At 37.0% G+C, this 16,745-nt stretch overlaps 1 long non-coding RNA gene across 1 annotated transcript in view; it reads left to right on the top strand.

Annotated features, from left to right (window-relative positions):
• LOC121035143 (uncharacterized) overlaps window positions 1-16,505 on the top strand; it is a 47,686-nt gene extending 31,181 nt beyond the window's left edge. Inside the window, exons 3-4 of the long non-coding RNA XR_005792771.1 lie at window positions 5,742-5,776; window positions 16,392-16,505. This is a non-coding gene — a long non-coding RNA (uncharacterized LOC121035143). The remainder of the gene's footprint in view (window positions 1-5,741; window positions 5,777-16,391) is intronic.
• Window positions 16,506-16,745: the final 240 nt, after the last annotated feature.

Raw genomic sequence — 16,745 nt, 5'->3', positions numbered from 1 at the left:
ATACAATAAGAAGCACTTTAAGGCTTAACCATGAGAATATTCTTATAACACATCTATCAGAAACTAATGGGATATTGGTATTTAGTGTAATAGAGTTTTGAAAACAAGCAGCCTAGCAGCTGTCTTTTAAAACAACCACTTAAGTTCAGTTAATCATCTCCATCCACCCCCTGACCCACACAAAAAAAATCATAAAAAGGAATGAAGCTAAAGAGAAATGTATACGCATGCATGTGTACACCGTGATATCGTGTGTGTGTGTGTGTGTGTGTGTGTGTGTGTGTGTGAAAACATAAATACATGGAAAATTGAAGTAGATCACATAAGAATTAACTATAAATAAACTCAAAAATATAATAGCAAAGGGGTGCCTCGGTGGCTCAGTAGGCTAAGCATCCTACTCTTGATTTCTGCTCAGGTTGTGATCTCATGGCTTTTACGATATCAGAAAGTGTGAGATATCAGCCCCCACATTGGGGTGTGCACTGATAATGAGGAGCCTGCTTGGGATTATCTCTCCCTCTCTCTCTGCCCCATCCCATCTCATGCTTTGAATCTCTCTATCTCTAAAAATAAATAAATAAACTAATAAAAAATAATAGGAAAACGGACACCATATGACTCTCAGTCAAGGCTCTGGAATATAGAGAAAAACAACCATAAAAAGACTAAATCAATCAAGGGGAAGTTGATACATCTGAAGAAGCAGAACTGGAGGGGACTCACTGTAGTATTTCTTTTAGTGACTCTTGAGGAACAGGTAAAAACAAAATCAACAAAATAAATGTATTAAGCTCACTCTGGTGTTATAAATGATCAGAATGTGCTCTTTTAAAAGAGCACATTTTTTGAATATTTTCAAAAAAATCTGAAAATCCAGGCACCTGAGTGGCTTACTTGGCTAAGTGTCTGACTTTGGCTCAGGTCATGATCTCATAGTTTGTGGGTCTGAGCCCCGTGTCAAGCTCTGTGCTGACGAGGTGGAGCCTGCTTGGAATTCTCTCTCACTCTCTCTGGCCCCACCAACCCACATTTTCTCTTTCTCTCAAAATAAATAAATAAATAAATTTTTAGAAGTCTGAAAATCTACACATACCGTATAACATTTTAGAACCTTAATAATTAAGAAATACCAGGCTTTCACTAAAAATGAAACATTTAGGAGCTTTGTTTAAAGGAAAAAAAATTAGTTTCCTTCATAAACAACAGAACAATAAATACCAGAACATATGGAATCTATATCTATACTTGTAAGAAAAAAATATTCTCCAGGAATTTTTAATATGGCCAAATATTTTTCATTTTTAATGCAAATGAAAGTTATTCACAAAGAAGCAATTGCTCATAAAATGTATTCAACATATAATTTCTTAAAACTATTATTTGCGGAGCTCCTCGGTGGCTCCAGTCAGTTACATGTCTGACTTTGGACACGTAGTGCAACTTCAGACATATTTGTGCTATTACGTAAGATGAATGCTCTAACAGATTCAATGTGAAACGCGTATGCATGATCTCAGGGTTCATGAGTTCAAGCCCCTTGTCAGGCTCTGCGCTGACAGCTCAGAGCCTGGAGCCTGCTTCAGATTCTGTGTCTACCTCTCTCTGCCCCTCCCCCACTCACACTCTGTCTCTCTCTCGCTCTCAAAAATAAATAAACATTTAAAAAATTTTTAAAAAACGCTGATTACTATTGTACTCAAGTTAATTATAAAGTTAATATGTCATAAGGCATCATCAAGTAGGAAGGAAATCACAGTGCATATATGTTAACAGGATGCTCTTTCACTTAAATTGCCATGTGACATGAAATCTAAATGACAAGGAGCCAGCCATTCAAAGATCTGACAAATGTAGAGTGGGAAGCCTTAGTTCATGAGCATTATGAAAATGTTATCAGAAATTCAGGGAGGTCTCATGCACGTAAGTCCAGCAGTATAGAGTAAGTGTAGAAAGTTTAATCTCTTTGTGATAGAAAGACATTGCAGGATTTTGAGCAGTGGAGTTACTTGACATGATTTACATTTTGGAAATATCCCTAGATCTTCAGTGCAAAAGAGAGATTCTGGAGTGGAAGTAAAAACAGAAGGCCAGATAGGCACGATTCTAGTAGTCTAAGTGAGATATGGTTGAGGCTGATACCAGGGACATAGTAATAAAACTGGAGAGAAGTAGAAATAAGTAGAATATGTTTTGGGGGAAAAATTGATAAAATATGATGTGGATTGGATGTCAAGAGTGAGAAAACTAAAGAAATTAAGTGTGATCTCTTGGATTTGGTTTTAGCAACTAGGTGAATAGTGGTATCTCTCCCTGAGATGGAAAATATTATCTAAGAAATACATTTATAGGGGAGGAGGAATAAAGAGATCTATTTTTGAAATGTTTAATTTGAAAATACTTATTATATGTGAAGTATGGTGAGGCTTGAATATATTATATAACTAATGCTTTGTGTGACAGCAACACCAAGGATCTCACCCAATGTGCCAGACTGAAGGTGGGAAATACCATGCTTCCTGAGATATCCTAGGTATCTAACTCAAAGGATGCTGAACAGTGGCCTGGAGATGCCATGAATTACCTGAGATAATTGAATTAGGGAATGGAAAAGGAGTACATTCCACACAAAGGGTAACTGTAAAGCCACAGAAATTGTTTTGCAACTGTTATTTTAGACCCAGTTTTTTCCTGCTAAGCTAGTGCAACTTCAGACATATTTGTGCTATTACGTAAGATGAATGCTCTAACGGATTCAATGTGAAACGCGTATGCATCTCACAGTAAATAATCTTGAAGAAATAGAAAATAGGAAATTGTAGTTACCCCCATTTAATGCATTGCATTGCATCCATAGGAAAGATAGGCAGGGAGTCCAGGTTGATATTAAAACTAAAAGGTATACAAAACTTTATAAGTTACTATAGGTTTTCTGAAAGTCCAAGTTCTATATTTTTTCAATTTTTCTACAATGAGCATTTATTACTTTTTTTTAGTAAAAAAAAAAATGCATGGAAAACTTCTAAATTTTTTCACTCCTTTGAGAATTTAAATTCCTATCACTTTTTTGGAAATTCAGTTCGTCGTGTAAATTCGAATTCAGCAATTTCTCTATGAAGGAAAACAGTGTTTGGGTCAAGGATTTTTATAACAACACTATGTACAATGGTGAGAAATTGGGGAAATAACTTAAATCCCTTGTACAAAGGAGATTCAAAGAAAAAGATGCATCTCAACCATTGACAATGGAAGGATTAAAATTAAGCTTATTGGCATCTTATGAACAAGGAAAATGTTTATATCATAATTGTTAATTGGCTGTACCAGAATATAAATTATATTTGCAGGTAATCACAAATATTTAAAATAATCATTAAGAACCCAATATGCACAATGAAGCACAGAAAGAGAAATCAAGGAATTAATTCCATTTACAATTGAACCAAAACCCATAAAATACCTAGGAATAAATCTAACCAAAGAGGTGAAAAATCTATACACTGAAAACTATAGAAAGCTTATGAAAGAAATTAAAGAAGACATAAAAAAATGGAAAAAGATTCCATGCTCCTGGATAGGAAGAACAAATATTGTAAATATGTCAATACTACCCAAAGCAATCTACACATTCAATGCAATCCCTATCAAAATAACACCAGCATTCTTCACATAGCTAGAACAAATAATCCTAAAATTTGTATGGAACCAGAAAAGACCCTGAATATCCAAAGCAGTCTTGAAAAAGAAAACCAAAGCAGGAGGCATAACAATCTCAGACTTCAAGCTATACTACAAAGCTGTAATCATCAAGACAGTATGGTACTGGCACAAGAACAGACACTCAGATCAATGGAATAGAATAGAGAACCCAGAAATGGACCCACAAATGTATGCTCAACTAATCTTTGACAAAACAGGAAAGAATATCTAATGGAATAAAGACAGTCTCTTCAGCAAGTGGTGCTGGGAAAACTGGACAGCGACATGCAGAAGAATGAACCTGGGCCACTTTCTTACACCATACACAAAAATAAACTCAAAATGGATGAAAGACCTAAATGTAAGATAGGAAGCAATCAAAATCCTCGAGGAGAAAGCAGGCAAAACCTCTTTGACTTTGGCCACAGCAACTTCTTACTCAACACGTCTCTGGAAGCAAAGGAAACAAAAGCAAAAATGAACTATTGGGACCTCTTCAAAATAAAAAGCTTCTGCACAGCGAGGATGAGGAGAAAGAGGATCTCTTTTGCACTTCTGGTGGGAATGCAAGCTGGCACACCCAGAAAATGCTCTACTAGGTATTTATCCAAGGGATAGAGGTATGCTGTGTTGAAGGGACACATGCACTTCAATGTTTATAGCAGCACTATCAACAATAGCCAAAGTATGGAAAGAGCCCAAATGTCCATCAATGGATGAATGGGTAAAGTAGATGTGGCATATATATACAATGAAGCATTCCTCAGCAATCAAAAAGAATGAAATCTTGCTATTTGCAACTATGCAGATGGAACTAGAGGGTATTATGCTAAGTGAAATTAGTCAAAGACAAATATCATATGACTTCACTCATATGAGCACTTTAAGACACAGAATAGACGAAAATAGGGAAGGGAAACAAAAAGAATATAAAAACAGGGAGGGGGACAAAACATAAGAGACTCTTTTTTTTTCTTTTTTTTTAATGTTTATTCATCCTTGAGACAGGGAGAGACAGAGCATGAATGGGGGAGGGTCAGAGAGAGAGAGGGAGACACAGAATCTGAAACAGGTTCCAGGCCCTGAGCTGTCAGCACAGAGCCCGACGCGGGGCCGAACTCACGGACCGCGAGATCATGACCTGAGCTGAAGCCAGACGCCCAACTGATTGAGCCACCCAGGTGCCCCAAGAGACTCTTAAATATGGAGAAAAAACAGAGGGTTACTGGAGGGGTTGTGAGAGGGGGGATGGGTAAGTGGGTAAGGGGCATTAAGGAATCTACTCCCTAATTCATTGTTGCACTCTATGCTAACTTGTATGTAGATTAAAAAAATAAAATTAAAAAAAAAACAATATGCTGTGACAGAATGTTAGCTATAGCTGTTCCTATGTGTTAAAAGAAACGATTTTATTATTTTATTTTATCTGTTTAAATCTTATTATAGTTGTTAGAAATACATATGCTCTTTTATTCTATTTAGATTTTATTATATTTAGTATAATTATTATACTTCTTAAGTATAGGTCTTCTACTTAATTTTTATAAAATTTTCAATACATTTTGGTTTTGTAATCAGACAAAACTGGCAAAAACAGAATAACGTAACTTGACTTATTTGGGGGAAATTTTGAGCTATGTTTTCAATATTATTTGGAATCCCATCCGATAATTGTTATGGACTTAGGGAAACAATAAAGAACATCCATCTCTCTCAACTCAAGTTTGAACTAAAGGAGAACTAGGACAAAAAAGAGCACAGAAGTTGAAACCCAAATATCCTATATTGCTAATAATGCCAATTATCTACTAATTAGTTTATTTCTTGATACCGAACCCCCGAATTTAATATACCCCTCCCTGATCATAGGTATCCTATGACAAAAGAGAAGAAATAACCATTTATGCAGATCATGTTCTGTTCTTTAACTCTGTGGCCAAATAAGTGTCCATCTTTTGAAAAGGAAGGAGTTAAGGCAGGTGGCAAAGGGGAGGAGGAAGAGAGGGGAAGAAGCTAATGATGTTATGCTTTCCTCACCACAGGGAAACATGGAAGGAAATCCCAGAAGTATAGAAAGGTTGGCATATGAATCCTATTACATGTATGAACAAATTCACTTTGATGGATTGCATTTATTTTGAAAATTTGTTCACGATGTCTAGAACAACAATATGTGCACTTCTGTTTATAAATATATACTTCAGTTACTAATTCTTCTTGAACAATCCAACCAAGTTTAGGAAAAAAGAATATTCAGAGAATATATCAAAAGTCATCTTGATATATTTGATATAACAAAGCTTCTACATTTACCTATAGGTTTGATGTTGCTGTTGGAATATATATTCTAAAAGGGAAGTATTCCTTTTTATATATAAAGAGATAAAAGTGCTCTTTACTTTTTCAAATGGAAAATTATATATGATTATTAATTACCATTTTTTAGAGAAACAAAATGATGCCATGACAAATGCATTTTTATGTCCTTCATCAAAATACCTTGGACATTCTTCTATGGTAGCATATGGAGATCAATTTTTTTAATAAATATAAATATTCTATTGAATGGGAATATTTATATTTACCTAGTTCTGTTTTGGTGAACAATTAAATTTGAGGGCATTAACAATGCAGCAAATCATATTGTTGGAAATACATAGTTCTTCACTTAGATTTTTTTCTAAACTAAAATGGTACAATCAAAATGTCCAGGTAAAGAAATGCATAGCTAAATTTTTGTTACTATTCCAGAACTGGCATCCATAAAAAAACTTCATTGAATAACAGTCCATCAAAAATAATTATTTGGGATAGATTTCCAGTTCATTCAAAGTGCTATGTGCTTCATTTTCACTGTATTTTAGTATAGAAAAAAAAAGATAAAATGTTAAATTATTTATCATGTTATTCTAGCAGTATTTCCACAGTCTAGCAAAACATATGAATGTAATATTTAAGGTTCATAATTGCAAAATAGCTCAGGAAAAAATTAGTAAAATATGGTGAATTTGTACTTGTTCCAAGATATAATTTTAATGTGTTTCTAATTAAGACACTTAATGAGTGAAAGAATAACTGGCATGTTTTGTTTAGAAATATATCTAACAACTGTTCAACTAGAGCCTGAACAAAAAGAAATGTTTTCCTTTGGACTATGTATTCTAAAAGCAACACCCATTCTGCAGGTATATTTAAAAGTTTCATTGTGTTACAATTTCTAACCTGCAATGTTTCTGTAAATAGCTCATTCATTCATTCATGAACAACATATACGATGAACATGAATGCTTCAGTTACAGGGGTAAGTGACACAGATGTGTCAAACAGGACTTCTGCCCTCTATGATTTTATAGAAACTATATCAGTTGGTTAACAAAAAATGCTGCAGCAGTCTACACAGTCTAAAATGAGCAGTGTAGGCTCAGGTGATTTAAATAATACACATATTATATTACCATAAGATTTATTGCTTGAATGAATGTGTGAATTACACCATTTTCTGATTATCACTGTAAAGTGTGTACAATGCTTATTCATGCATTTAGACAAATGATAAAGTATTCAAATGTGTCCTCACAAAATCTATTTTAATGTTTTAGAGTTTAATGTTTATGATATATAGTGTACCCAACCATCTCTCTGCTCCCAGAGAAAGTCAATATTGTCATGACCATCAGATTGACATTTCTACGTAAAGATAGAAAAATAGTTAATCTGGTATCCCTGGAAGCACACCGTATTTTCCACCATATTCTAGTTCTTTTCTCATTCCAGGATTCTATGATCAAAACACTGTCCATCACATATCTGTAGCACCAGAGTCTAACTCTTAGTTAAGGAATCAGTGACCTACTGAAGAAGGGAGAGAAAACGGTGAGGAAGGCAGTTAGTGTTTTTGTTTGTTTGTTTGTTTTGTAATTCATGGATAAAATGACTATGGAGTATTTATCCTTTGTAAGACACTGTGCTGGGTGCTAAGGATCAGTGGGAGAATGGAGCAGAACTGAACCTGACAGGGAGAGGAAGACTGAGATGTCAAAGTATTATTTTGTTATGGATGGTGGTATCTACAGGGTCATTTGAATGGGAGGTTTAGTATCTTCCACTTTCAAAACATCCAGTTGTATACATGAGACTCTTCTTGTTTCTATGTATTTTGCCCACAAGTGTTTTTTAAGATAGTGAAGAATCACTGCTTTCATATCATGCCAATTATGCATTTAAAATATCCCCCATGGGGTGTATCTGACAGATTCAACATCGCAGAGAAATAGGGAGACCCAAAGTTCCCTCGTCTCTCAAACACAGAAGTGTTGAGGCCAAAGGACTTTGAATTCCAAGAATCCAGGCTGCAGAGTGTCAGAGATGTCTCCAGGGGCACTTGTGGACAACCTCGTGGGCCATAGGTGCAAGATTGCAAACTGGGAGAGATAAAATGGGCGGTGTAGGAATGGATGGGAGGGATCCCCTTCAGCAGAGAGACAAAGGGAAGAGAAAGAGAGGCTGGGGAAGTGTAGGACTGTATCTGGACAAGAGGAAAACCATGGACCGGGACAAAGAAAGATCTAATCTCTAACTGCAGGGCTTTCTCCAGACTGGAGTAGGCTGCCCTGTTCTCACACCTGGGGATGAGAGGACCCAGTCCCTCTCTTGGTAACTAGTTCAGATGTGCAGTCTACAGTGGGAAAAAGCAACTCCCTCCCTGGAGTGCTGGTGAAAGAAGGTATATATCCACTCAAAGGAGGTACTTCCCTGAGACCAGGGCATATGGAGTGGGAACCTTAAAGACATCTGGGTTTAAGTGCCAGCCAAGCACCAGTGAGGTACGGGAGGCAGCGGAGAGGGACAAACCACTGGAGCAGCACTGTGAGGTGGTGGGTGGCTCTTTCCCAGAACCTGGATGCACAGAGCGGGAATCTTCAAGACATTGGGGTTTAAATCCCAATCAAGCACCAGGGAGGCACAGGAGTTGGCGGAACAGGACAAACCACCTCATTTGTGCCTGTGGCACAGTGAGGACAGCTTGAAGAGAATAGTTTGGGACACCCAGTCCGTGGAGGAGAGACTGGGGTGTCGTCATGTTTCTCCCCATCACCAAGGTGAGGCTTCAGGAATCAGACACTGGGGACCTCAGGGGAGGTGGGACCTGCCCACACCAAACCACACCCCTCTGCGCTTGGTAACTGCATATCTACTGGAGCTGGATTGATGCTGAGGAACAAGGCAGCCCCTCCTCTAGACCTGTTGCACTGTTGCATTACCTGATTTAATTCTTGGACAGTTCTCATTTTATGTATAAATATATTTTATATATTTTTCCTTCCTTTTCTCCTTCTTATCTCTTCTCTCCTCTAGTCTGGTTACTCTGGTTGTTGGGTTGCTTACGCAGACACATTCAATCTATTCTCTTTATACATGTTCTACACCTCCTTCTTTATTTTCCCTTTTGTCTCTCTGAATTAAACCATAGTTTCTCTGTCTGGTCAATTTTCTTTTCTTTTCTTTTTTCCCCACCTTCTTCTTTATTTTCCTTTGTCTCTTTGGATTAGCTGTATAGTTTCTCTGTCTGGTAAATTTTTATTTTCTTTTTCCCTGTCTCTGCCATTTCTCTCTTTGTATGGGATAAGGCCTCTCCTATCAGCATAGGCTCCATCCTGTTGTTTACTTGTAGCTGGTGTTTCTGTTTTTTTGTTTGTTTGTTTGTTTTTGTTTATTTGTGTTTCTTTGTTTTCTGTTTGTTTTGTGTTTGTTTGTTTTCCTTTCCAGGGCTATTTAAAAGAACAAATCAAAGCACATGTGGTGGAGGGTCCAAAACATCACTAGAGTAGAAGGATAAAATAACCAAAGTCACAACAACAGAGAGCAATTAACACTCTCCAAAAAAAAACACCTGCTGAAGGGCCAGGCTCTGGACAGTGTTTGACTCCTCTTTAATATATTAGTACTCACAGGTGCAGGCCATGTAACAAAATTTTAAAACACATAAAGGACAGAAAACTAGCCAAAATAATGAAATGGAAGAATTATCCTCAAAAGAAATTCCAGGAAGAAATGACAGCTAAAATTGATCAAAACAGATATAAACAATATATCTGAATCAGAATTTAGAATAATAGTCATAAGATTAATCGCTGGGCTGGAAAAAAGCATAGAATACAGCAGAGAATCTATTGCTGCCAAGATCAAGGAACTAAAAACTAGTCATGATGAATTAAAAAATAGTGTAAACGAAGTGCAAAATAAGCTAGAAGCACTGACAGCAAGAATTGAAGAGGCAGAGGGGAGATTAAGTGAAATGGAAGATGAAATGATGGAAAAATATGAAGCTGAGAAAAAGAGAGATCAAAAAATTCTGGACCACCAGGGGAGAATCAGAGAACTAAGCTATTCAATGAAAGGGAACAATATCCATATCATAGGAGTTCCAGAAGAAGAGAAAGAGAAAGGGACTGAAGGTATACTCGAACAAATCATAGCTGAGAACTTCCTTGATCTGGGGAAGGAAACAGACATTTAAATCGAGGAGGCACAGAGAATTCCCTTCAGACATAACTTGAACTGATCTTCTGCACAACATATCATAGCGAAGCTGGCAAAATACAAGGATAAAGAGAGAATTCTGAAAGCAGCCAGGGGTAAATGGGCCCTAACATACAAAGGTAGACACATAAGACTAGTAGCAGACCTATCTACTGAAACTTGGCAGGCCAGAAAGGAATGGAAGGAAATCTTCAATGTGATGAACAGGAAAAATATGCAGCCGAGAATCCTTTATCCAGAAAGTCTGTCATTCAGAATAGAAGGAGAGATAAAGGTCTTCCCAAACAAACAAAAACTGAAGGAATTCGTCACCACTAAACCGGCCCTACAAGAGATCCTAAGGGGGATCCTGTGAGACAAAGTACCAGAGACATCGCTACAAGCATGAAACCTAAAGACATCACAATGATTCTAAACCCATATCTTTCAATAATAACACTGAATGTAAATGGACTAAATGCACCAACGAAAAGACAGAGGGTATCAGAATGGATAAAAAAACAAGACCCATCTATTTTCTGTATACAAGAGACACATTTTATTTTATTTTTAAATTTTTTTTTAACGTTTATTTATTTTTGAGATGGAGAGAGACAGAGCATGAACGGGGGAGGGTCAGAGAGAGGGAGACACAGAATCTGAAACAGGTTCCAGGCCCTGAGCTGTCAGCACAGAGCCCGATGCGGGGCCCAAACTCACGGACTGCGAGATCATGACCTGAGCCGAAGTTGGCGGCTTAACCGACTGAGCCACCCAGGTGCCCCAAGACTCATTTTAGACCTGCAGACAACTTCAGATTGAAGGCGAGGGGATGGAGAACCATCTATCATGCTACTGGAAGTCAAAAGAAAGCTGAAGTAGACATACTTATATCAGACAAACTATATTTTAAATTACAGGCTATATCAAGAAATTAAGAAGTACATTATATCATAATTATGTGGTCTATCCTTCTGCAGCAAAGACAGTCCAAAGAGGAAAATACACTGCAATCCAGGCCTATCGCAAGAAACAAGAAAAATCCCAAATACAAAATCTAACAGCAAACCTAAAGGAACTAGAAGCAGAACAACAAAGAAACCCCAAAGCCAGCATAAGAAGAGAAATAATAAAGATCAGGGATGCCTGAGTGGCTCAGTCGGTTAAGCATCTGACTTGGGCTCAGGTCATAATCTCACAGTATGTGAGTTCGAGCCCCACATTGGGCTCTGTGCTGACAGCTCAAAGCCTGGAGTCTGCTTCAGATTCTGTGTCTCCCTCTCTCTCTGTCCCTGTCCAGCTCATGCTCTATCTCTCTCTCAAAAATAAATAAATGTTAAAAAAAAGAAATAATAAAGATCAGAGCAGAAATAAACAATATAGAATCCAAAAACAAAAACAATAGAACAGATCAATGAAATTAAGAGTTTAATTTAGTTTTTTGAAAAAATAAACAAAATCGATAAACCCCTAGCCAAACTTCTCAAAAAGAAGAGAGAGGACTCAAATCGATAAAATCACAAATTAAAATAGATTTATCACAACCAGTACCTCAGAAATACAAACAGTTATCAGAAAATACTATGAAAAGTTATATGCCAACAAACTGGACAACCTGAAAGAAATCGACAAATTCCTAGACACCGACACACTACCAAAACTCAAGTGGGAAGAAATAGAGAATTTGAGTAGACCCATAGCTAGTGAAGAAATTGAAACAGTTATCAAAATATCCCAATAAATAAGAGTCCTGGTCCAGATGGCTTCCTAGGGGAATTCTACCAGACATTTAAAGCAGAGTTAATATCTATCATTCTCAAGCTGTTCCAAAAAATAGAAACAGAAGTAAAACATCTGGACTCATTCTTTGTAGCCAGCATTACCTTGATTCCCAAACCAGACAAAGATTCCACAAAATAGGAGAATTTCAGGCCAATGTCCTTGATGAATGTGGATGCAAAAATTCTCAACAAGATACAAGCAAATTGAATTCAACAGCATATAAAAAGAATTATTCATGACAATCACATGGGATTCATTCCTGGGCTGCAGGGCTGGTTCAATATTCACAAATCAATCAATGTGATACATCACATTAATTAAAGAAAGTATAAGAACTATATGATCCTGTCAAGAGAGGCACAAAAAGCATTTGACAAAAAAGCATCCTTTCTTAATAAAAATCCTCAAGAAAGTCGGGGTAGAAGAAACATACCTAAACATCATAAAAGCCATATATGAAAAGCCCACAGATAATATCATCCTCAATGGGGAAACACTGAGAGCTTTCCCCCTGAGACCAGGAACACAACAGGGATGTCCACTCTCACTACTGTTATTTAACATAGTGTTGGAAGTCCTAGTAATCAGACAAGAAAATAAAATAAAAGACATCAAAATTGGCAAAGAAGAAGTCAAACTTTCACTTTTCGCAGATGACATGATCCTCTACATGGAAAACCTGAAAGACTCCACCAAAAGATTGCTAGAAACGATACATGAATTCAGCAAAGTCACAGGGTACAAAATCAATGTACAGAAATTGATTGCATTTTTATACACCAATAATGAAGCAACAGAAAGAGAAATCAAGAAACTGATCCCATTTACAATAGCATCAAGAACCATAAAATACCTAGGACTAAACCTAACCAAAGGTGGAAAAAGTCTGTATGCTGAAAACTATAGAAAGCTTATGAAGGAAATTGAAGAAGATGCAAAGAAATGAAAAAACATTCCATGCTCATGGATTGAAGAATAAATATTGTTAAAATGTCAATACTACCCAAAGCAATCTATACATTCAGTGCAATCCCAAAATTGCACTGACATTCTTCTCAAAGCTAGAACAAACAATCCTTAAATTTGCATGGAACCACAAAAGACCCTGAACAGCCAAAGTAATATTAAAGAACACTAAAGTGTGAGGCATCACAATCCCAGACTTTAGCCTCTTCTACAAATCTGTAATCATCAGGACAGTACAGTATTAGCACAAAAATAGGCCCATAGACCAATGGAATAGAATAGAGACCCCAGAATTGGATCCACAAATGTATGGCCAACTAATCTTTGACAAAGCAGGAAAGAGTATCCAATGGAAAAAAAGACAGTCTCTTCATCAAGTGGTGCTGGGAAAAGTGGAAAGCAATATGCAGAAGAGTTAAACTAGACCACTTTCTTACACCATACACAGAAATAAACTCAAAATGGATGAAAGACCTAAATGTGAGACAGGAAACAACCAAAACCCTAGAGGAGAAAGCGGGCAACAACCTCTTTTACCTCAGCTGCAGCAATTTCTTGCTCGACACATCTCCAAAGGCAAAAAAATTAAAAGCAAAAATGAACTATTGGGATCTCATGAAGATAAAAATCTTCTGCGCTGCAAAGGAAACAATCAACAAAACTAAAAGGTAACTGATGGGATGGGAAAATACATTTGCGAATGACATATTGGATAAAGGGTTAATATCCAAAATCTATAAAGAACTTACCAAACTCAACACCCAAAAAACAAATAATCCAGTGAAAAAATGGGCAGAAGACATGAATAGACACTTTTCAAAGAAGACATCCAGATGGCCAACAGACACATGAAAAGATGCTCAACATCACTCATCATCAGGGAAGTACAAATCAAAACCACACTGAGATACCATCTCACACTAGTCAGAGTGGCTAAAATAAACAACTCAGGAAACAACAGATGTGGTAAAGATATGGAGAAATATGAACCCTCTTGCACTATTGGTGAGAATGCAAACTGGTACAGCTGCTCTGCAAGACAGTGTGGAGGTTCCTCAAAAAATTAAAAATAGAACTACCCTACGACCCAGCAATACCACTACTAGGAATTTATCCAAAGGATACAGGAGTGCTGATTCGTAGGGGCATATGTACCCCAATGTTTATAGCAGCCCTTTCAACAATAACCAAATTATGGATAGAGCCTAAATGTCCATCAACTGAGGAATGGATAAAGAAGATGTAGTTTATATATACAATGGAATACTACTTGGCAATGAGAAAGAATGAAATCATGCCATTTGCAGCAACATGGATGGAACTGGAAGATATTATGCTGAGTGAAATAAGTCAGTCAGAGAAGGACAGATATCATATGTTTTCACTCATATGTGGAACTTGAGAAATTTAACAGAAGACCATGGGAGAAGGGAAGTGGAAAAAGTAGTTTCAGAGAGGGAGACAAACCATAGGAGACAAATACAGAGAAAAAACTAAGGGTGAGTGGAGGAGGTGGGAGAGAGGGGAAAATGGGTTATGGGCATTGAGTGGGGGGCACTTCCTGAGATTAGCACTGGGTGTTGTATGTAAACGATGAACTATGGAAATCTACCCCCAAAACCAAGAGCACGCTGTACACACTGTGTGTTAGCCAATTTGACAAAAAAATTATAGTAAAAATAACAATAAAAAACATAAAATATCCCCATGGGGTCTTCAGGAAGCTCTTGATTTCAGCTCAAGTCTTGATCCTAGGGTGATGGGATTCAGCCCCGCATCAGGCTCTGAGCTGAGTGCAGACCCTGTTTAAGATTCTCTGTCTCCTTCTGCCCTTCTCCCCTCACCCCCTCTGTGTCTAAAATTAAGAAAAAGTAAAAAAAAATAATAATAATAAAACATCTTCCACCAGAAGCCTGAAGAATATGTATTATTTTCACAATTTTAATCATCTTTAAATAAAAGTAAGCATAGATAAATAAAAGTGGTTTCTTTATAGGTGATCAGTAAGATGAACATAAAGCAGGTATATATTATTTGCCACTTGAGCTGAGATCAGTACTACCTAGGAATTTGCTTGAAATGAAGAATCTCAAGCTCCACCCTGAATATGCACTTCACAAGATCTATAAGTGTCCACATTAATGGTATAGTAAATTAAGAAGTGCTGCTCTATAGAGTTTTGTGGGGCTTGAAACAGAATGAATCAAGGTTAAAATGTGAGGTAAGGTGCTAAAAGGAATGGCAGATTAGAAAGGAGACATATTTGAATGGTCAGTATGGCGGTGGCAGAGCATGAATTGGAATGGAAGGGCAGATGTGCTGTTCTACCCGCTCTTTGTTTTGTTCTCCTTGAGAATAAGCAATGATCCTGGGAGTGTTCTGAAATGTTTGTGATATGCTCCTATACGCTCAGGCAAAATAAAATTACATATTCTAGACTTGCAAGTCTCTTGACCTAGATGGCGATCTTTACTAAGCAAATTGAATGTTTGAAGTTATTTTTGAACAATTACCGACTGTATTTTTTTTCTTCTTTCATGCATTCCCAGCAATGAGCAATGACAAAACCACCAGGCATCTAAAACCTATTCTTTCATGAAACTTGGAAGAATATCCTAAGCAATCACCTTTGGCAGAATCATTAAACTCTCTAATTTGTGCTATTGTAGAACTTAATTCCTGCCTTGAGGATTATATGTTTGTCTCCTCACAAGACAGGCTCTATGAAAACAGACCCAGCTCTCTGTTTCTGTAGCTTTCATCCATGGCACCGTGCCTATACACAGCAGGTGCTTGATACCTGCTTAATTAGGGAAGAACTGATTGGCTCAATGACAGAATGAGTGATGGACTAAATAGTTTCAGTAAAAAAATATTTCATTTGCCATCATAGTCTAACAAGGAAGAAAAGGAGAGCTGTGTCCCCAGCATTGCACGGAGAGGGTCATTAAGCTACAGGGGCTCATCCCTTGATTTTTCAAGTGGCAGCTGATCCGTTCACGCAGCAGGTAACGCCAGCTACTCCATCACTGAAAGCCCCAGGGAAGGCCACTTACAGGGTAACTGCCACTTTAGGGGGATTTCCTATTTGCAGAGATAGCAGGCTACCAAGTCTATACAAGCCTATCCTATTTCTCCTATACGTTGTATGCAACTTCTCGACACCAACAAGAATGTATATGAAAAAGAATTCTATTGAATCCCCTTGTCTTCTCTGCCATATGCAGGGTCACTGGGCAGGGCAGACACACATTATGGGATTAAAGGAGTTCTTTTGAAAAATAGATAACAGAGAGATGCAAGGTAATGTAAGTAAAATCATAAAATGAATTTTATGTATCATTAATTCTGATAACTGATTTTATTACTTTAGAAAATTATTATGGCAGTCTGCTACAAAATACTTAACCTAATTTAAATTTCAGAACACAGTTTTTGGCAAATCACTAGAAGCAATATTTTTAATCAATGAAGTGGATCTAATTTGGATTTCAGATGCACAGAGAAAGAGAGACAGGGGAGTGGGAAGGAAGAAGTTTCCTAATGTAAGCACTTTGTATTTCACAGCTGTGTTTTAAATGTTCTGAGAGGAGCAAAATTAAATAATGACTTTTTATTTCTATACAGAAAACCCACAAAAGATGAAAGTCTAAAGTATTTCCTTGCTACTATATTTTAATTTCTATGTTTATATAGTCATTATAGTTCCACAAAATTACTTTATTACCCCTACACACCATAATTTTGCCAAGAACCAGATAATGTTTAGAAGTTCTATT

Source organism: Herpailurus yagouaroundi, unplaced genomic scaffold, assembly GCF_014898765.1.
Source record: "Herpailurus yagouaroundi ecotype Mexico unplaced genomic scaffold, PumYag 28, whole genome shotgun sequence".
Taxonomy (NCBI): Eukaryota; Metazoa; Chordata; class Mammalia; order Carnivora; family Felidae; genus Herpailurus; species Herpailurus yagouaroundi.
Note: the sequence above shows the minus strand (reverse complement) of the source record. Positions and strands in the feature narration are given on the sequence as shown.